A 19,161-nucleotide genomic window follows, 5' to 3' on the forward strand; every position below is an offset into this window, starting at 1 on the left:
CTATCTACAGCTACAGATGGCAAATGTCAGTTCTCTAAATTTTCTCAATATTGTCTAGCAGAATGAATGTCATCTTCTCTTCGGGGACTCAGTTCACAGAGCATTTCCGTAACAAGTGTTGATCAACCTTATTGGTAACAAATAGAGCAGCATACTTATAAATTGCTCCCTTGCCTTCCTTTAATCTGACCTGGCAGCATCCCAAACACTCAAGCAGTACTTAAGAATGGGTCGCACAAGTGTTATGTGTGTGGTCTTCTTCATAGATGCACTACACTTCCCTAATATTCTCCTAATAAACCAAAGTTGACCATTCACCCTCCTTACAATAGGCCTTTCATGCTCATTCCATTTCATATATTTTGCAGCTTTATTCCTAGATATTTAATCTAGGTATTTGAAAATTCTGCGACTGTTTTTCCTACTCATTTGTATTAACTTAAGTTTTTCTATTTTAAGAGCAATATGCAATTCATCACACCAAAAGATATTTTGTCCGTCATCCTCTGGCACTCAACAACAACACTTTCATAAGCTACAATGCCATCAGCATAGTGTCTCAGATTGCTACTCACCCTATCCCATAGATCATTTACATATATAGAGAAAAAGAGTCGTCCCATCACCGTTTGGGCGGCACTTCTGATGACACCTTTGTCTCTGGTGAACATTCACAATACTGGACAATGTATTGAGTTCTTTTACTGAAAAAGTCTTCAAGGTACTAAAGGTCTTCAAGCCACTCTTATTTCTTAGCACCTAAACGTATGCTTGGAACTTCATTAACAGTCTGCAGTGTGGCAGTATGCAAATACAGGTCACTCCGGCTGTTTTTGAGATGGAACTCGAGACATGTAAGGTGGATGCTATTAATGGCATAACGGTTTAGTCTGATAAGTAGAATTATGTGATTCTACAGTGAACGGCATTGAGGAGGCCACAGAATAAACCAACTGGATACTTTTTCCTGCTGTGTAGCCTATAGCTTTCATCTCAGTATCTTTGAGGACCAGACATTAAATGGTTTAGTTTACCAGTGGCTAACATTGTTAAAAGTCGCTCTCCATTGGTGTTGGCAGAATGCAGGGTGAATCTGAGTGTGCTAGCCACTCGAGCTGACGTAAAGTCAGAAAAACACTAACCAACCAGCAGCCAAATATCCTGAGATGAGCACCAACAGGCAACACGTCAATGATGTTTTTATAGAAAACATAAATGGATGTCCTTCAAGACCCAGAGCAGTGTCTCACATTAGAAAGACCTAGGAACCTCTCACACTAGAAAGACCTAGGAACCACAATGGGAATCAACGTACACATAATGTCTTACCAGGAGCATTCATATTCAAGCAGCTGCAGCAGCAAGTCGTATACCCCTAGCTTACTTAATTGTTACATAGTTTAATTCTTAATTTCTTTGCGTGTTTTTGGGTACTTGCATTGTTTAATTCATAAATTTCGGGCGTATTATAGTATTTGAGAGTTGTAGCATCACGCTTTAGTGTTTACTTCGTAGATTCTTACTTAAATTGGGTGTGAGTTTCGTATAGGAGGTGTAATTTCGAGTCTTAGTTACTGTAATCATAAATTCAGGCAGATTGTAGCGCAGTCGTTACGCATTTGTACAGGTTAGTTAATACATTCTTTGCGTGTTCCCTTGCATTATCTAGGCACTGACTCGTGTTTCAGTAACTGTTGTTCAACATCGATTAGAATGGACAGGGACTGTGATTGCTGTGTTCGGATGAGGGCTGAGTTGGCATCCCTTCGCTCACAGCTGCAAGCGGCGTTGACTTCAGTCGCGCAGCTTGAGGCTGTTGCCAATGGGCACCACTGTGGGGAGCCGGACTTGGGTATCACGGGGATGTCAACCTCATCCCGTCTGTCCCCAGATCGGTCTGTCGCTGTGGTTGCCCCGGTTGCTGCTCGCAGTGGGGCTGAGCCCTCGCCTGTGGTTGATTGGGAGGTCGTTCCAAGGCGTGGCAGGCAGCGAAAGACGTCCCCGGAGGCTGATCAGAAAGCCTCCCCGGTGCGTCTGACAAACAGGTTTGAGGCACTGTCTCTGGCTGAGCCAGATGCAGCTGCCTGCCCTGTTTCAGAGGATGATTCTCAGTCTTCAAGGTCCGGGCAATCACAGAGGGTGGGCTTATTGGTAGTTGGGAGCTCCAATGTTAGGCGCGTAATGGGGCCCCTTAGGGATATGGCGGCTAAGGAGGGGAAGAAATCCAGTGTGCACTCAGTGTGCATTCCAGGTGGAGTCATTTCTGATGTGGAAAGGGTCCTTCTGGATGCCATGAAGAGCACAGGATGCAGCCAGCTGCAGGTGGTGGCACATGTCGGCACTAATGACATGTGTCGCTTTGGATCTGAGGAAATTCTCTCTGGATTCCAGCGGCTATCTGATTTGGTGAAGGCTGCCGGTCTTGCTTACGAGATGAAGGCAGAGCTCACCATCTGCAGCATCGTTGACAGAACCGACTGCGGACCTGTGGTGCAGAGCCGGGTGGAGGGTCTGAATCAGAGGCTCAGACGGTTTTGCGACCGTGTTGGCTGCAGATTCCTTGACTTGCGCGATAGGGTGGTGGGGTTTCGGGTTCCGCTGAATAGGTCAGGAGTTCACTACACTCAGCTGGCGGCTACATGGGTAGCGGAGGCTGTGTGGCGTGGACTGGGTGGTTTTTTAGGTTAGAAGGCCTCAAGAAAGTACGGGGTGGGCTGCAATCTCAAAGGGTGCCTGGCAAATACAGGACGTGCTTGGATCAAGGAACAGTCGGAATTGTAGTTGTAAATTGTTGTAGTTGTGCTGGGAAAGTCCCTGAGCTTCAAGCGCTAATAGGAAGCACAGAAGCTGAAATCGTTATAGGTACAGAAAGCTGGCTAAAGCCTGAAATAAGTTCTGCAGAAATTTTTACGAAGTCTCAGACGGTGTTCAGGAAAGATAAATTTGGCAGAATTGGTGGTGGAGTGTTTGTGTCTGTCAGTAGTGGTTTATCTTGTAGTGAAGTTGAAGTAGATACTCCGTGCGAATTGGTATAGGTGGAGGTTATACTTAACAGCCGAACTAAGTAAATAATTGGCTCCTTCTACCGACCCCCAGACTCCGATGATATAGTTGCGGAACAGTTCAGAGAAAATTTGAGTCTCGTAACAAATAAATACCCCACTCATATGGTTATAGTTGGTGGGGACTTCAACCTTTCCTCGATATGTTGGCAAAACTACTTGTTCAAAACCAGTGGTAGGCAGAAAACATCTTCCGATATTGTCCTAAATGCTTTCTCCGAAAATTATTTCAAGCAGTTAGTCCGCAAACCCATGTGAATTGTAAATGGTTGCGAAAACACACTTGACCTCTTAGCCACAAACAATCCAGAGCTGATAGAGAGCATCATGACTGATACAGGGATTAGTGATCACAAGGTCGTTGTAGCTAGGCTCAATACCGTTTCTTCCAAATCCACCAGAAACAAACGCAAAATAATTTTATTTAAAAAAGCGGATAAAGTGTCACTAGAAGCCTTCCTAAGAGACAATCTCCATTCCTTCCGAACTGACTATGCAAATGTAGACGAGATCTGGCTCAAATTCAAAGATATAGTAGCAACAGCAATTGAGAGATTCATACCTCATAAATTGGTAAGAGATGGAACTGATCCCCCATGGTACACAAAACAGGTCCGAACTCTGTTGCAGAGGCAACAGAAAAAGCATGCGAAGTTCAGAAGAACGCGAAATCCTGAAGATTGGCTAAAATTTACAGACGCGCAAAATTTGGCACGGACTTCAATGCGAGATGCCTTTAATAGGTTCCACAACAAAACATTGTCTCGAAATTTGGTAGAAAATCCGAAGAAATTCTGGTCGTATGTAAAGTACACAAGCGGCAAGACGCAGTCAATACCTTCGCTGCGTAGTGCTGATGGTACTGTTACCGACGACTGTGCCGCTAAAGCGGAATTATTGAACGCAGTTTTCCGAAATTCCTTCACCAGGGAAGGTGAATGGAATATTCCAGAATTTGAAACACAAAGAGCTGCTAGCATGAGTTTCTTAGAAGTAGATACCTTAGGGGTTGCGAAGCAACTCAAATCGCTTGATACGGGCAAGTCTTCAGGTCCAAATTAGAGATGGGTGATCCGCTCCTGAACTGATACATAGAGTTGAATCTTTCAAAGGAGTGAACAATCAGTGATTCAGAAAAAAAGAAAGGTAGCTCCAAACGTTTCCCACAGCAGAGAGAGAGACGGAGCATATCAGCGGCGCCTCTGCTGGTCAGAGCACAGTGCACGCCACACAACACAGCCAGCGCCGGCCTCTGCCCTGCTTCTACCTTGGCTGCCTGCATTGTGCAGTGCCCCATTGGGTTTTGTGTTTCACATATGCCCTGCCGTCTGTGCGTCGTCTGCCGCGTGCAGTGTCTGGCGCAGCTTAACTTAGCATGGCACTCTGTCGGCGATCGTTTCAGTCGCACGTCCTGCCCTCTGGGCAGTTTATGCGAGCAACAGGACAGAGAGCCTCCTAGCGGAGAACATAGGAACTACTTGCAACAACCTGCTCGCAAGAGAACGGACGATTTGTCTCGGAGCGGGTGACTGGTGGCCGTTCACCGCTCCCCCCACCCTCGGAACTCGCCCGCTCAACGCTCACCCCACCGTTCTCGACTCTAGCCAGAGCGTTGAGCAAAGCAACTCAGGTGTCACTCTGGTCTCTGCCGTCTTAGCTCACGCAGTAATACAGCTCGCGGCTCGACCTGCTCGACTCAGTGCTTCTGCATCGGAGTTTGTCTCTACTGGATATTGTTCTTCGTAGTAATACCGCTATGTATATTACATTATTATGTTATGTATACATCATTTATTTTTATTTTATTTTTATTTGTTTAAACTGATCAGATTAGGTTCCTGACGACTCCTCTTACTATAGGATTTTTATTATGGACACTCGAATTTACGCTTTAATTACGAGCGAACCGATAAACGTATCGCAAAATGTGATACACCAATATTTTCCTTGTTTTATTCTGCGTAAGGCTATATGCAGCACTTTCGTCTTACAGTCAAATTTATATTTTTTTTCTTATTCTGGTACGGATTTTGCGATTTTAGGCGTCTTCGGAAGGAAACGTTCACTTTAAAAATATATGGCATGTGATGTATTTGTATGAGGTTAATGAAATTTTAATACATTATAGCCAAATATATTGTTAATGTAAATCTCAAGTTACAACATTTTCCGATCACCCAAAAAACCACGATAGTGCAAAATAAATCAATAATCAAAAACTTTGTCATATCGTGGAAATTTCAATAAACAATACAAAATTCTTACTCATTATCTGTGTTACTTCAAAATAGGATCAAATAAGATCAAAATACAGGTATAGTACTGGAATAAACCAAGTTTAAAGGGCAATGTGCCTTCCATTTATTTTCTATCGTAAATGAGTGGTGAGTCATGATAAAGAGCTAATTCATTTCAGGGAGTGAACAGTTCTGATCCGATCTCTGAAAAGAACAGTTTTGCCCATCTCTAGTCCAAATTGTATACCGATTAGGTTCCTTTCAGATTATGCTGATACAGTAGCTCCCTACTTAGCACTCGTATACAACTGCTCGCTCACCGATAGATCTGTACCTACAGATTGGAAAATTGCGCAGGTCGCACCAGTGTTTAAGAAGGGTAGTAGGAGTAATCCATCTAACTACAGACCTATATCTTTGACGTCGGTTTGCAGTAGGGTTTTGGAGCATATACTGTATTCAGACATTATGAATCACCTGGAAGGGAACGATCTATTGATACGTAATCAGCATGGTTTCAGAAAACATCGTTCTTGTGCAACGCAGCTAGCTCTTTATTTGCACGAAGTAATGGCCGCTATCGACAGGGGATCTCAAGTTGATTCCGTATTTCTAGATTTCCGGAAAGTTTTTGACACCGTTCCTCACAAGTGACTTCTAATCAAGCTGCGAGCCTATGGGGTATCGTCTCAGTTGTGCGACTGGATTCATGATTTCCTGTCAGGAAGGTCGCAGTTCATAGTAATAGACGGCAAATCATCGAGTAAAACTGAAGTGATATCAGGTGTTCCCCAGGGAAGCGTCCTGGGACCTCTGCTGCTTCTGATCTATATAAATGACCTGGGTGACAATCTGATCAGTTCTCTTAGGTTGTTCGCAGATGATGCTCTAATTTACCGTCTAGTAAGGTCATCCGAAGACCAGTATCAGTTGCAAAGCGATTTATGAAAGATTGCTGTATTGTGTGGCAGGTGGCAGTTGATGCTAAATAACGAAAAGTGTGAGGTGATCCACATGAGTTCCAAAAGAAATCCGTTGGAATTCAATTACTTGATAAATAATACAATTCTCAAGGCTGTCAATTCAACTAAGTACCTGGGTGTTAAAATTACGAACAACTTCAGTTGGAAAGACCACATAGATAATATTGTGGGGAAGGCGAGCCAAAGGTTGCGTTTCATTGGCAGGACACTTAGAAGATGCAACAAGTCCACTAAAGAGACAGCTTACACTACACTCGTTCGTCCTCTGTTAAAATATTGCTGCGCAGTGTGGGATCCTTACCAGGTGGGATTGACGGAGGACATCGAAAGGGTGCAAAAAAGGGCAGCTCGTTTTGTATTGTCACGTAGTAGGGGAGAGTGTGTGGCAAATATGATATGCGAATTGGGATGAAAGTCATTACAGCAAAGACGTTTTTCGTCGCGGCGAGATCTATTTACGAAATTTCAGTCACCAACTTTCTCTTCCGAATGTGAAAATATTTTGTTGAGCCCAACCTACATAGGTAGGAATGATCATCAAAATAAAATAAGAGAAATCAGAGCTCGAACAGAAAGGTTTAGGTGTTCGTTTTTCCCGCGCGCTGTTCGGGAGTGGAATGGTAGAGAGATAGTATGATTGTGGTTCGACGAACCCTCTGCCAAGAACTTAAATGTGAATTGCAGAGTAGTCATGTAGATGTAGATGTAGATGATGCTACCAGGTAAAGTGTGATTCATCTTTAACCTTCCTTTGTGAGCACCCAGCTGATTGATGACGCAGATGGATCTGTCACCATGAAATATTTTTGGCTATGTTTGCATAAGTTCCAGGAACCTCACAGTGCATTTTTTTGCTCCTAGACTTCTTTGGTGCACTGTTGGGCAGGTTCGCAAACTCAACGTTTACTGACCACCAGGATGACCAGAAGTTGTTATATCTCTCCCAGTTCCTATTGACCTCCCGCTTGTGATAAGAGGCATCCCGATTCAGATTTTATGGATCTGTCTCAGTTGTTGTATTTTGCCATCACCATATTTTTATGCTGACAGAATCATGCAATACACAGTTTAGTATAGCATCACACCTCACTTCTGTAGACCACCCTCCACATTTGCAGATGAACTCATAGTCTCTGTCATGTTAAGTCTGCTGAGTGGAAATTTTCATTATTGTTGCTGCTATTGTGTGCAGGAGACACACTTTCTCACCAACAAATGTTTGGTGCATCCTGTGGGCCACATCAGTTGACTCTTAGCTGTTGTGTGTCTCCTATTACAGTATGTGCAAGGAGAGTGAACGTCATTCTGGTGCACCTGAGACAGTTTAAAGTCAGAAGATGCAATGAAGGAGTTGACAGCTACTCTCTTGTGCAGTAGCTGCTCAAAATAAAACCATTACAAGGCCCCATGCCCTCCCCTGTCAAGCTGAACCACCTGTGCTTGAACACGTCAAGTCAAATTGCATGAATCTTTCCAGCTCATTCATTACTTCATCACACTTTCTCTCTTTTATAATGTTACCTCGAACTTCTTGATGACACACTCATCATAAGCGTTAGTACAAATACAACACAGTATGGGCCTTACTTATAACTTTGTCAGTTTAATTAATAGTGACAGCGAAGACAGATAAACCTACTGTTCATTATGGAGCAGCTTTTCTGTGGGCAGAAGTTTCATGTCATTTTAGGTGAAGTCTCCAACTTCCTCCAGTTGAACTAGATGTGCACAAAGGTGAAATAGGTGAGTAGAGATGATTATCGTTGTTTTACATTAGAAGTTTTTGCGTACAAAAATGTTCAGAAATTTTTCATGATTTGTGGTTCAGAAGGATTACAAATGCTGACGCAAAGTGCCTAAAAACATTGCTATTATTTGTGTACAGTGTCCAAATTCATAGTTCAGAATTTTGTGTAAATCTGACTAGGTGTTAATCAATAATGGAAATGCCTGGGTGGAGCAATGCTCAGCAACTGTGTGGTCCAGCTGTTTCTTGATGACAGTTTGGGAGGTGGGCAGGATATTCCTCTTTTCAGGGCACAACAAGAGGTAGTCAGAACCCTGATGGAGTACCTGATTCAGTTGTTTCGGTCATAGATGGTACTGAGCCGTGAGGGGATTGCTCCTTTGTGGTGACAGTGGAACTTTGGGAGGTGTGAATGACAGGGGAAATAAGGCACAGGAGATCTGTTTCTGTACAATGTTGGGAAGGTAATTTCTGTCTGCAAAGGCCTCGGTGAGATCCTTGCTATATTTGGGGCGGGACTGCTATTTGCTACAGTTGCAACAGCCGGGGGTGCTAGGCTGTACGAAAGTGACTTCATGGTATGGAATAGGTGGCAGTTGTTGCAGTTTTATGTTGTTTTTATGTATTTTACAAGTTTTTTCGTAGGTGTTCTTACATCTTTTTATGCTTTTTATCCGTCATACCATGGATCACTGCTTCTTCCATCTGCACCAAGACACAGGAAAGTTTCCTTATACTTAGCCAGAACCCAGTCCTGTATACTGTTCCTGCGCTGTTGCCTGGCTCATGGAATCCCACAAAATGGCCTTACTATCAAATTACCCATCCCCAGCTGCAACCCCTCTTTCCACAATGACCTCCATCTGTTTGGTTTCTACCAGTCCTTAGTCATCACCAACCTAGTCCTCCAAAACCATGTAAATCAGGCCCAAACCTCCTTGCAATAATTCCTCTCTATCCATAAAATTCTTCTGCCGTGCAATGCCTCTAACACTGAAACTCTTACCCTCTAGGAACTAGAGCAGCATGCACAACCACTATCCACCACCTCTACAACAGAATTCAAACCTCCCTCACATCCCATCATAGCTGACAAACCCTGCCTTGCAGACCTGTAACATTTACCACATCCTCAGAAGCTCCCTCCCCACACCATAGAGAATCAAGAACTTAAACAGACCCAAACAACAGTCATGAACCTTTCCTCCAAAAGCCTTAGTGCCACAGAAGTACCAATCCTTTCCAAAGACCTTACCTTTTGCCCCACTCCCAAATTCAATCAAGTGGAACTTGTTACAGACTTTTACCCCTTCTCCCAAACCCTATATTTTATGCCACTAACCTTACCAATCAGACTCAATCCAAAACCAATGTTGAACTCTGTCTGAGTCATTTCACTCCTCCATCCAACTGCAATCCATCCCCACTGCTACAAAATCACCCCTGTTAACATTCCAGAATTTCTCAATTTGTCTCAATATCATTTCCCCAATTCCCGCAACATTGAAGCTAACCTTACATCTACAGAAAGAACCACAATCCACCATCCCTAAAAACTGATCCCGACCTTATAATCCTACTTGCTGACTAAGGCTCAACCACTGTGGTTTTGAACTGCAGGGATTACCTGGCAGAACGACTCTCCCAGCCGTCAGATTCGTTCACCTACAAACCTCGCCACAGTGACCCTGTTCCAGAAATCCAACAGGATCTTGAGTCTATCCTCAAATTCTTAGGCCACTCCCAGAACCTACCTCTCTCTCTCTCTCTCTCTCTCTCTCTCTCTCTCTCTCTCTCTCTCTCTCTCTCTCTCTCTCTCTCTACCCCTCTCCACCTCCCCCTCCCTCCCTCCTACCCCAACCACCACACCCCATACTCCTACCTTGTACATACTTCCTAAATTCCGTAAGCGCAACAACCCAGGACACCCCTGTGTGGCCGGTTATTGTGCCCCCACTGAGAGAATCTCTGCTCTCATAGACCAACACCTTTTCCCTATCACCGTAACCTAACCTTCTATGTAAAAGATACCAACCATTTCCTCCACTGACTCTCCACAGTTCTTGTTCCTTTAGATACTGTGCCATGCTCATCATAATTGATGGCCCCTCCCTATACACTAACATCCCTAATGCCCATGGTCTTGCCAGTATTGAGTTCTACAATTCCCAATGCTCAATGGATTCCAAACCTACAATCTCCTTCCTGGTTACTATGACCAACTACGCCCTCACCCAAAATTACTTCACCTTTGAAGGCATCTCCTACAAACAACTCCATGGTATGGCAATGGACACCCACATGGCACCATCCTATGCCAACTTATTCATGGGCCACCTTGAGACAACTTTCCGGACCACTCAGAATCGCAAAACTCCTCACCTGGTTCAGATTCACTGATGAAATCTTCATGATGTGATGTGGATCAAGAGTGAAGACATCTTATCCTCATTCCTCCAGAATCTCAACACCTTCTCTCTGTTCACTTCAACTGGTTGGTTGCCCTCAACCCAAGAAGCCACCTTCCTTGATGCTGACCTCCACCTCAAAGACGGCTTCATCGGTATGTCTGTCAATGTCAAACCAGCCAACCACCAGCAATACCTCCACTTCAACAGATGCCATCCATTCCATCAGCCTAGTCACCTGTAGCCTTGCATATTGCGTAGCGAAGAGCAGTCCTTCTCAAAATATAGCAAGGGTCTCACTGAGGTCTTCACAGACCGATATTAGTCTCCCAACCTTGTACATAAACATATCTCCCATGCCTTATCTCTCCAGTCACCTATCACCTCCCCAAGTTCCACTGTCTGGCTACAAAGGAGCATTCTCCTGATGTCTCAGTACCACCCAGGACTGGAACAACTGAATCACATTCTCCACCTCTCATGTGCCCAAATGATGAATGTCCTACCCACAATCCTTCCACCACTCCCATAGTGGTACTCCACCACCCACCAAACCTACACAATATACTCGTCCATCCGTACTCCACCCCTGCTCTCAACCCCTTGCCTCATGGTTTGTATCCCTATAATAGACCTATATGAAAAACATGTCATACATCCTCCCACCACCTGCCCCAAATTGGTCACAAGGGCTGCCTGTAAAAGCAGTCATGTGATCTACACGCTACGCTGCTATCACTGTGCTGTATTCTACATGGGCATGACAACGAAAAAGCTGTATGTCCTCATAAATGGCCACCAACAAATTGTGGCGAAGAGACAGCTGGATCACCCTGTTGCAGAGAATGCTGCCTTCACTTCAATGACTCCTTCACTGTGTATACCATCTGGATTCTTCCTATGAACACCAGCTTACCTGGATTGTGCAGGTGAGAACTCTCCCTGCAGTATATCCTACGTTCCCATAACCACCGTGGTCTCCACCTTTGCTAGTTCCTGTCCTTCAGTCATCTATCCCCTTCCCTGCTCCCACTCCAGCACTACACAGCCATCTGTTCCAACACACACCTATAGTTATTTTACCCTTCCTCTAGTACTCTCCTTTTCTGCCTCCCACCCAAACATCGTCTTACTCCTGACTGCACCTAGCTGCTGTACCCCGTCGCCACCACATCCCTGTAATGCACCCGGTCATATATGAATGTGTGTGTGTGTGTGTGTGTGTGTGTGTGGGGGGGGGGGGGGGGGGGGGGGCCTCTACTTTAGAAGTGTGCCTGTCTGCGACTCAACACATCCCCTATATAGCGAGTAGCAATCTATACTTTCCATAATACTGCCATTATTCTAGCCTGGATTTAACTGTTTTAAGATATGTAAATTGGGGACAGTGCTATCTAAGGACTTTTAGTGGACATTATCTTTTTGACTCTTTTGTCCTATGCTGCCTACACAGTTTTAGCTCTCAAATGTAGCCATCCGTCTTCCATTACACTCTTTTCCCGCATTTCCATCATTGCCCAGTGCTCCATGTGAAACTTATTCAAGACCTCTCTGATCCTGGGAAGATTTTGTAGTTTAATATCGTGCAAACTCCAGCTGGTAGATCACTCTTCCATTCCTTTCACCCATTCCATGCATTACTGTTTGTCCTTTTCTACTACTCCCATCACAATTAAATTTTTCTCCTCTCAGTATAATGAATACATTTTTTAAAATATCTCACCATGTGTGCGTGTCACATACCACTCCACAGGAGCAATATGTATCCCTATGTCTTGTTGCCGATGAATGAAAACCATGAAATGTTATTGTATAGGAAAGCACAAATATTGTGCAGATTTTATTTTCAGTGTAGATTCACTGTGAGGATCGACGAGTATCTTTGAGATGAGACAGTGATCACGGCAACTTTGTGAGAGGCCCTACTTTGCAGAAGTACCAAAGTCTGCATAATTTTGACAATAGATATGTTGATTTAAGAAATGTCACTTGTTCTATGTGAAGATTTCGAATTGGACATATGATTTGACAGAAGTCTGATGTTATCCAGTTAATGATGGTTACAGGCTGCCTCAAACCATTTAGGGTCAATCTGCAACAGGTGATATTTGGGTCCACAATTTGTTATATTGAGATAGGGAACCAATGGTCAGAAATGCATAGTTGTTTTATGGACACAGCTCTAGTTATTGTTCAAGGGGGCAACCACCAGTCTCAGTGCATGTACTGCAACAACACCTGCAGTTCTGCCGCACTCTCTTAAAGATCCCTGCTGTCTGTTGTACCAGTTGACAGGCAGATTGGACCCTACCAAGAAGGTCTTCATCTGTTTCTACAGAGGTTTCATACAACAAGTCTTGACATAACCCCAGAGGAAAAAGACCAGAGATAAGAGATTGGCAATCACACTGGCCATGGGATAGGACCTCCCATACCAATCCAACAATGATAAGTGTTGTTCAGGTGCTCATGGACATCATTAACATTGCAGTGGGTTGGTGCACTGTCATGCTGAAACCCCATTGTTTCATGGTCAACAAGGGATACAGTCTCCAAGAACTGTGGCAGCACATCTTGCAGAAATACCAGGTAACATGGACCAGTCAAATGGGCAGGCAGCAAACCTAGTCCTGTTTGCTGACCCTGGACAAAGCCCACCTATAAATCGACAGAGAATTGTTGCTGGTGGCTACCGGTAAGGGTGACACAGGGAGTTTCCTCACTCCAGACATCACTGCTGTGGCTATTGAAAACACCATCATGAATGAATGAGGCCTCATGCGTGAACAATACAAACTGTATGTAGCTTAGCACTGCAGTGGATAACCCACTGGCAGAAGTGAATGCGGCGAGGCTCAAAATCCTTTGGTCCCAGTGCTTGCACATGTTTTTTATGATAGATGTAATACCTATATCACCATTACTCTCCACACTGTATCCTTCGGGGTGTGCATTTCAGAGGCAAGTTGACAGGTGCTTACTGCTGAGTGGTCAGCCACACAATCCAACGCCACCACCTCAAAGTGTGGTGTTGGGACACATCTTCGGCGGGAACCTTGGTCGGTTCTCTGTGATGTGAGTGATCACGTCTCTCGTAAGTTGGTACCCACAGAGATAAACTTCCTCCAATTAGGATGACGCCTGTTAGGAAAGCATTTTCTGTACTCTCTTGCTGCTTTACAGGCACTACATCCTGACACACCACACTTTAAATGCGTGCCTGCCAACTCTCGTGATCCACATCTACATCTACATCGATGCTCCACAAACCACTGTACTGTGCATGGCAGAAGCTACCCTGTACTACTACAGTGAATAACATTCCGTCTTTGACTGCACGTCATGCTCTGTACACAGTAACACATCTTTTCATAGACACAGGACAAGCTGTCTGATGCAACTGACAGTTGACACCAGGGATAGTGATATGCATGCGGCACAGGTTAATGAGCCGGTGCAATGCGTGTAGTCGTCACATGACACACATGCTGTGACCTACATTGTGTGCAGTTTACCTGGTCAGGAGTGTACGCTGTTTATGAACCGCTGCCTGTTCCAGTGTACAGCAGACTCCTGGGATATTTACAGGAGTGTGGCAGAACTGCAGGCGCCATTGCAACACATTCATTGAGACTGGTGGTCATCACTTTAAACAATTACTATGAGCCAATTTCTTGTGAAGCAGAGTACGCTGTGCATATCCGTAATGCGACAAATGTGCATTTCCGACCATTGATCCCCTGTCTCAATTTGATCCAAAAGGTTTGGACACCCTGTATGTTTATGGACAATATATGGGTTATAACTATAAGTAGTCTTTGTATATTATTTGAAAATAGTTACAGTAGTAGTACTGAAGTCATTTTCAGCAACTACTGTGCAGCCAGTGAAGAAGTCTGCCATAGCCTTTTGAGAGGCCACAGTTTAATTACAGCAGGCTTATATATGTTATTCCATTTTCTGATGTCAGAACAATTTTATATGTGCATCAGCGATTAAACTATTTGGTTATATCATCGTAAGTATTAGAGTTATGTATTTAGTCAGTTTTCTTTGTAGTAGTCTTACCTAATTACTTCCTAACTTACTACCTCATATTTTATCTTCATGGACATTGAGTGTAAAAAGCATTCGGACTTCCAGATTTTATGACTTTGAAGCTTGTGTAGGAATCAATTTGTTGCGCTAACAATAATGTCCACAGACTGTGGATACTGTAGTCTTCATTTTACTCACGTTGTTGTTGTGGTCTTGAGTCCTGAGACTGGTTTGATGCAATTCTCCATGCTACTCTATCCTGTGCAAGCTTCTTCGTCTCCCAGTACCTACTGCAGCCTACACCCTTCTGAATCTGCTTAGTTTATTCATCTCTTGGTCGCCCTCTACGATTTTTACCCTCCACACTGCCCTCCGGTACTAAATTGGTGATCCCTCGATGCCTCAGAACATGTCCTACCAACCGATTCCTTCTTCTGGTCAAGTTGATTCTTCTGTAGCACCACAATTCGAAAGCTTCTATTCTCCTCTTGTCTAAACTACACTCCTGGAAATTGAAATAAGAACACCGTGAATTCATTATCCCAGGAAGGGGAAACTTTATTGACACATTCCTGGGGTCAGATACATCACATGATCACACTGACAGAACCACAGGCACATAGACGCAGGCAACAGAGCATGCACAATGTCGGCACTAGTACAGTGTATATCCACCTTTCGCAGCAATGCAGGCTGCTATTCTCCCATGGAGACGATCGTAGAGATGCTGGATGTAGTCCTGTGGAACGGCTTGCCATGCCATTTCCACCTGGCGCCTCAGTTGGACCAGCGTTCGTGCTGGACGTGCAGACCACGTGAGACGACGCTTCATCCAGTCCCAAACATGCTAAATGGGGGACAGATCCAGAGATCTTGCTGGCCAGGGTAGTTGCCTTACACCTTCTAGAGCACGTTGGGTGGCACGGGGTACATGCGGACATGCATTGTCCTGTTGGAACAGCAAGTTCCCTTGCCGGTCTAGGAATGGTAGAACGATGGGTTCGATGACGGTTTGGATGTACCGTGCACTATTCAGTGTCCCCTCGACGATCACCAGTGGTGTACGGCCAGTGTAGGAGATCGCTCCCCACACCATGATGCCGGGTGTTGGCCCTGTGTGCCTCGGTCGTATGCAGTCCTGATTGTGGCGCTCACCTGCACGGCGCCAAACACGCATACGACCATCATTGGCACCAAGGCAGAAGCGACTCTCATCGCTGAAGACGACACGTCTCCATTCGTCCCTCCATTCACGCCTGTCGCGACACCACTGGAGGCGGGCTGCACGATGTTGGGGCGTGAGTGGAAGACGGCCTAACGGTGTGCGGGACCATAGCCCAGCTTCATGGAGACGGTTGCGAATGGTCCTCGCCGATACCCCAGGAGCAACAGTGTCCCTAATTTGCTGGGAAGTGGCGGTGCGGTCCCCTACGGCACTGCGTAGGATCCTACGGTCTTGGCATGCATCCGTGCGTCGCTGCGGTCCGGTCCCAGGTCGATGGGCACGTGCACCTTCCGCCGACCACTGGCGACAACATCGATGTACTGTGGAGACCTCACGCCCCACGTGTTGAGCAATTCGGCGGTACGTCCACCCGGCCTCCCGCATGCCCACTATACGCCCTCGCTCAAAGTCCGTCAATGGCACATACGGTTCACGTCCACGCTGTCGCGGCATGCTACCAGTGTTAAAGACTGCAACGGAGCTCCGTATGCCACGGCAAACTGGCTGACACTGACGGCAGCGGTGCACAAATGCTGCGCAGCTAGCGCCATTCGACGGCCAACACCGCGGTTCCTGGTGTGTCCGCTGTGCCGTGCGTGTGATCATTGCTTGTACAGCCCTCTCGCAGTGTCCGGAGCAAGTATGGTGCATCTGACACACCGGTGTCAATGTGTTCTTTTTTCCATTTCCAGGAGTGTATTTATCGTCCATGTCTCACTTCCATACATGGCTACACTTCATACAAATACTTTCAAAAACGACTTCGTGACACCCAAATCTATACTCGTTGTTAACAAATTTCTCTTCTTCAGAAAGGATTTCCTTGCCATTGCCAGTCTACATTTTAAATCCTCTCTACTTCGACCATCATCAGTTATTTTGCTCCCAAAATAGCAAAACTCCTTTACTACTTTAAGTGTCTCATTTCCTAATCTAATTCCCTCAGCATCACCCGACTTAATTCGACTACATTCCATTATCCTTGTTTTGCATTTGTTGATGTTCATCTTATACCCTCCTTTCAAGACACTGTCCATTCCGTTCAACTGCTCTTCCAAGTCTTTTGCTGTCTCTGACAGAATTACAATGTCGTTGGTGAACCTCAAAGTTTTTATTTCTTCTCCATGGATTTTAATACCTACTCCGAACTTTTCTTTTGTTTCCTTTACTGCTTGCTCAATATACAGACTGAATAGCATCGGGGAGAGGTTACAACCCTGTCTCACTCCCTTCCCAACCATTGCTTCCCTTTCATGTCCCTCTACTTTTATAACTGCCATCTGCTTTCTGTACAAATTGTAAATAGCATTTCGCTCCCTGTATTTTACCCCTGCCACCTTCAGAATTTGAAAGAGAGTATTCCAGTCAACATTGTCAAAAGCTTTCTCTAAGTCTACAAATGCTAGAAATGTAGGTTTGCCTTTCCTTAATCTTTCTTCTAAGATAAGTTGTAGGGTCAGTATTGCCTCACGTGTTCCAACATTTCTACGGAATCCAAACTGATCTTCCCTGAGGTCGACTTCTACCAGTTTTTCCATTCGTCTGTAAAGAATTTGCGTTAGTATTTTGCAGCTGTGACTTATTAAACTGATAGTTCGGTAATTTTCACATCTGTCAACACCTGCTTTCTTTGGGATTGGAATTATTATATTCTTCTTGAAGTCTGAGGGGATTTCGCCTGTCTCATACATCTTGCTCACCAGATGGTAGAGTTTTGTCAGAACTGGCTCTCCCAAGGCTGTCAGTAGTTCTAATGGAATGTTGTTTACTCCCGGGGCCTTGTTTAGACTCGGGTCTTTCAGTGCTCTGTCAAACTCTTCACACAGTATCATATCTCCCATTTCATCTTCATCTACCTCCTCTTCCATTTCCATAATATTGTCCTTAAGAACATCGCCCTTGTATAGACCCTCTATATACTCCTTCCACCTTTCTGCTTTCCCTTCTTTGCTTAGAATTGGGTTTCCATCTGAGCTCTTGATATTCATGCAAGTGGTTCTCTTTTCTCCAGAGGTCTCTTTAATTTTCCTGTAGGCAGTATCTATCTTACCCCTTGTGAGATAAGCCTCTACATCCTTACATTTGTCATCTAGCCATCCCTGCTTAGCCATTTTGCACTTCCTGTCAATCTCATTTTTGAGACGTTTGTATTCCTTTTTGACTGCTATTCAATATCCAGACCTGCCCTCAGCCAAGCAGCCAATTCCTCATGATGCTTCTCCACCTCCTAAACCCCCAAGCAATTGGACCATTGATGAACAACGTATAGAGATAGTACCTGACAGCAGTGGTAATGAAACAGCAGCGTCAACCAGCACAGCATGTGTTGGTCCAGATCAAGAGTATCTACCACCACAATCACCACTTCATCATATTATGCAGCAAGAACTTAACCACCTCTGTAGAGCTTTGAATCCCTCACAGGCAAAATCTCAGTTACTGGGTTCACAATTGCGAGGATGGAATTTGCTCACTCAGGACGGTATAATGACTCGATGTAGGAGGCACCAAAGTGAATTGGAAACCTTTCTATCTTCCTTCAACTAGTTTGTGTACTGTAGTCACATCAATGGTTTGTTTGGAGTACTGCATCATGCTCACAAACCAAAAGAATGAAGCCTATTGATTCCTCAAAATGAGGTTTAGAGGCAGTCCTCCTTCATAATTGTTATAAATATCCCTCATTTCGCGTGAGATACTTTGTTAACAAGAAGATAGTTACGAAATTATGATACGTGTGACAGAAAATTGTGTGCAGATCCAAAAGTAATGTGGCTACTGACCCATTTGCAACCGGGTTACTCAAAGTACTGCTGCTTTCTGTGTGAATGGGACAATCGCTATGAGAAAGAACATTATGTACGTTAAGAGTGGCCTAAATGAAACACCTACATTCCAAGCAAATGAGTTGCAAGTAAACACTGAAGATGTATATCACCCACTCTCACATATTAAAATGGGCTTAATGACAATATTTGTAAAAGTGCCGGACAGAAAAGGTTAAATTACAATGAAATGAACACCCTTAGCTGCTTACAGGCAATGACATACGTCAACGGGGACACGTGAAAATGTGTGCCCCGACTGGGACACAATTTAAAATCTGGTTCCTAAATCGCTGTCTTACCGTTATATAATCTATCTGAAACCTTCTAGTATCTCCAGGGTTCTTCCATGTATACAACCTTCTTTCATGATTCTTGAACCAAGTGTTAGCTATGATTAAGTTATGCTCTGTGCAAAATTCTACCAGGCGGCTTCCTCTTGTGTTTCTTAGCCCCAATCCATATTCACCTTCTACGTTTCCTTCTCTTCCTTTTCCTACTGTCGAATTCCAGTCACCCATGACTATTAAATTTTCGTCTCCCTTCACTACCTGAATAATTTCTTTTATCTCATCATACATTTCATCAATTTCTTCATCATCTGCAGAGCTAGTTGGCATATAAACTTGTACTACT

The sequence above is a fragment of the Schistocerca cancellata genome, chromosome 10, assembly GCF_023864275.1.
Source record: "Schistocerca cancellata isolate TAMUIC-IGC-003103 chromosome 10, iqSchCanc2.1, whole genome shotgun sequence".
In the NCBI taxonomy this organism is placed as follows: Eukaryota; Metazoa; Arthropoda; class Insecta; order Orthoptera; family Acrididae; genus Schistocerca; species Schistocerca cancellata.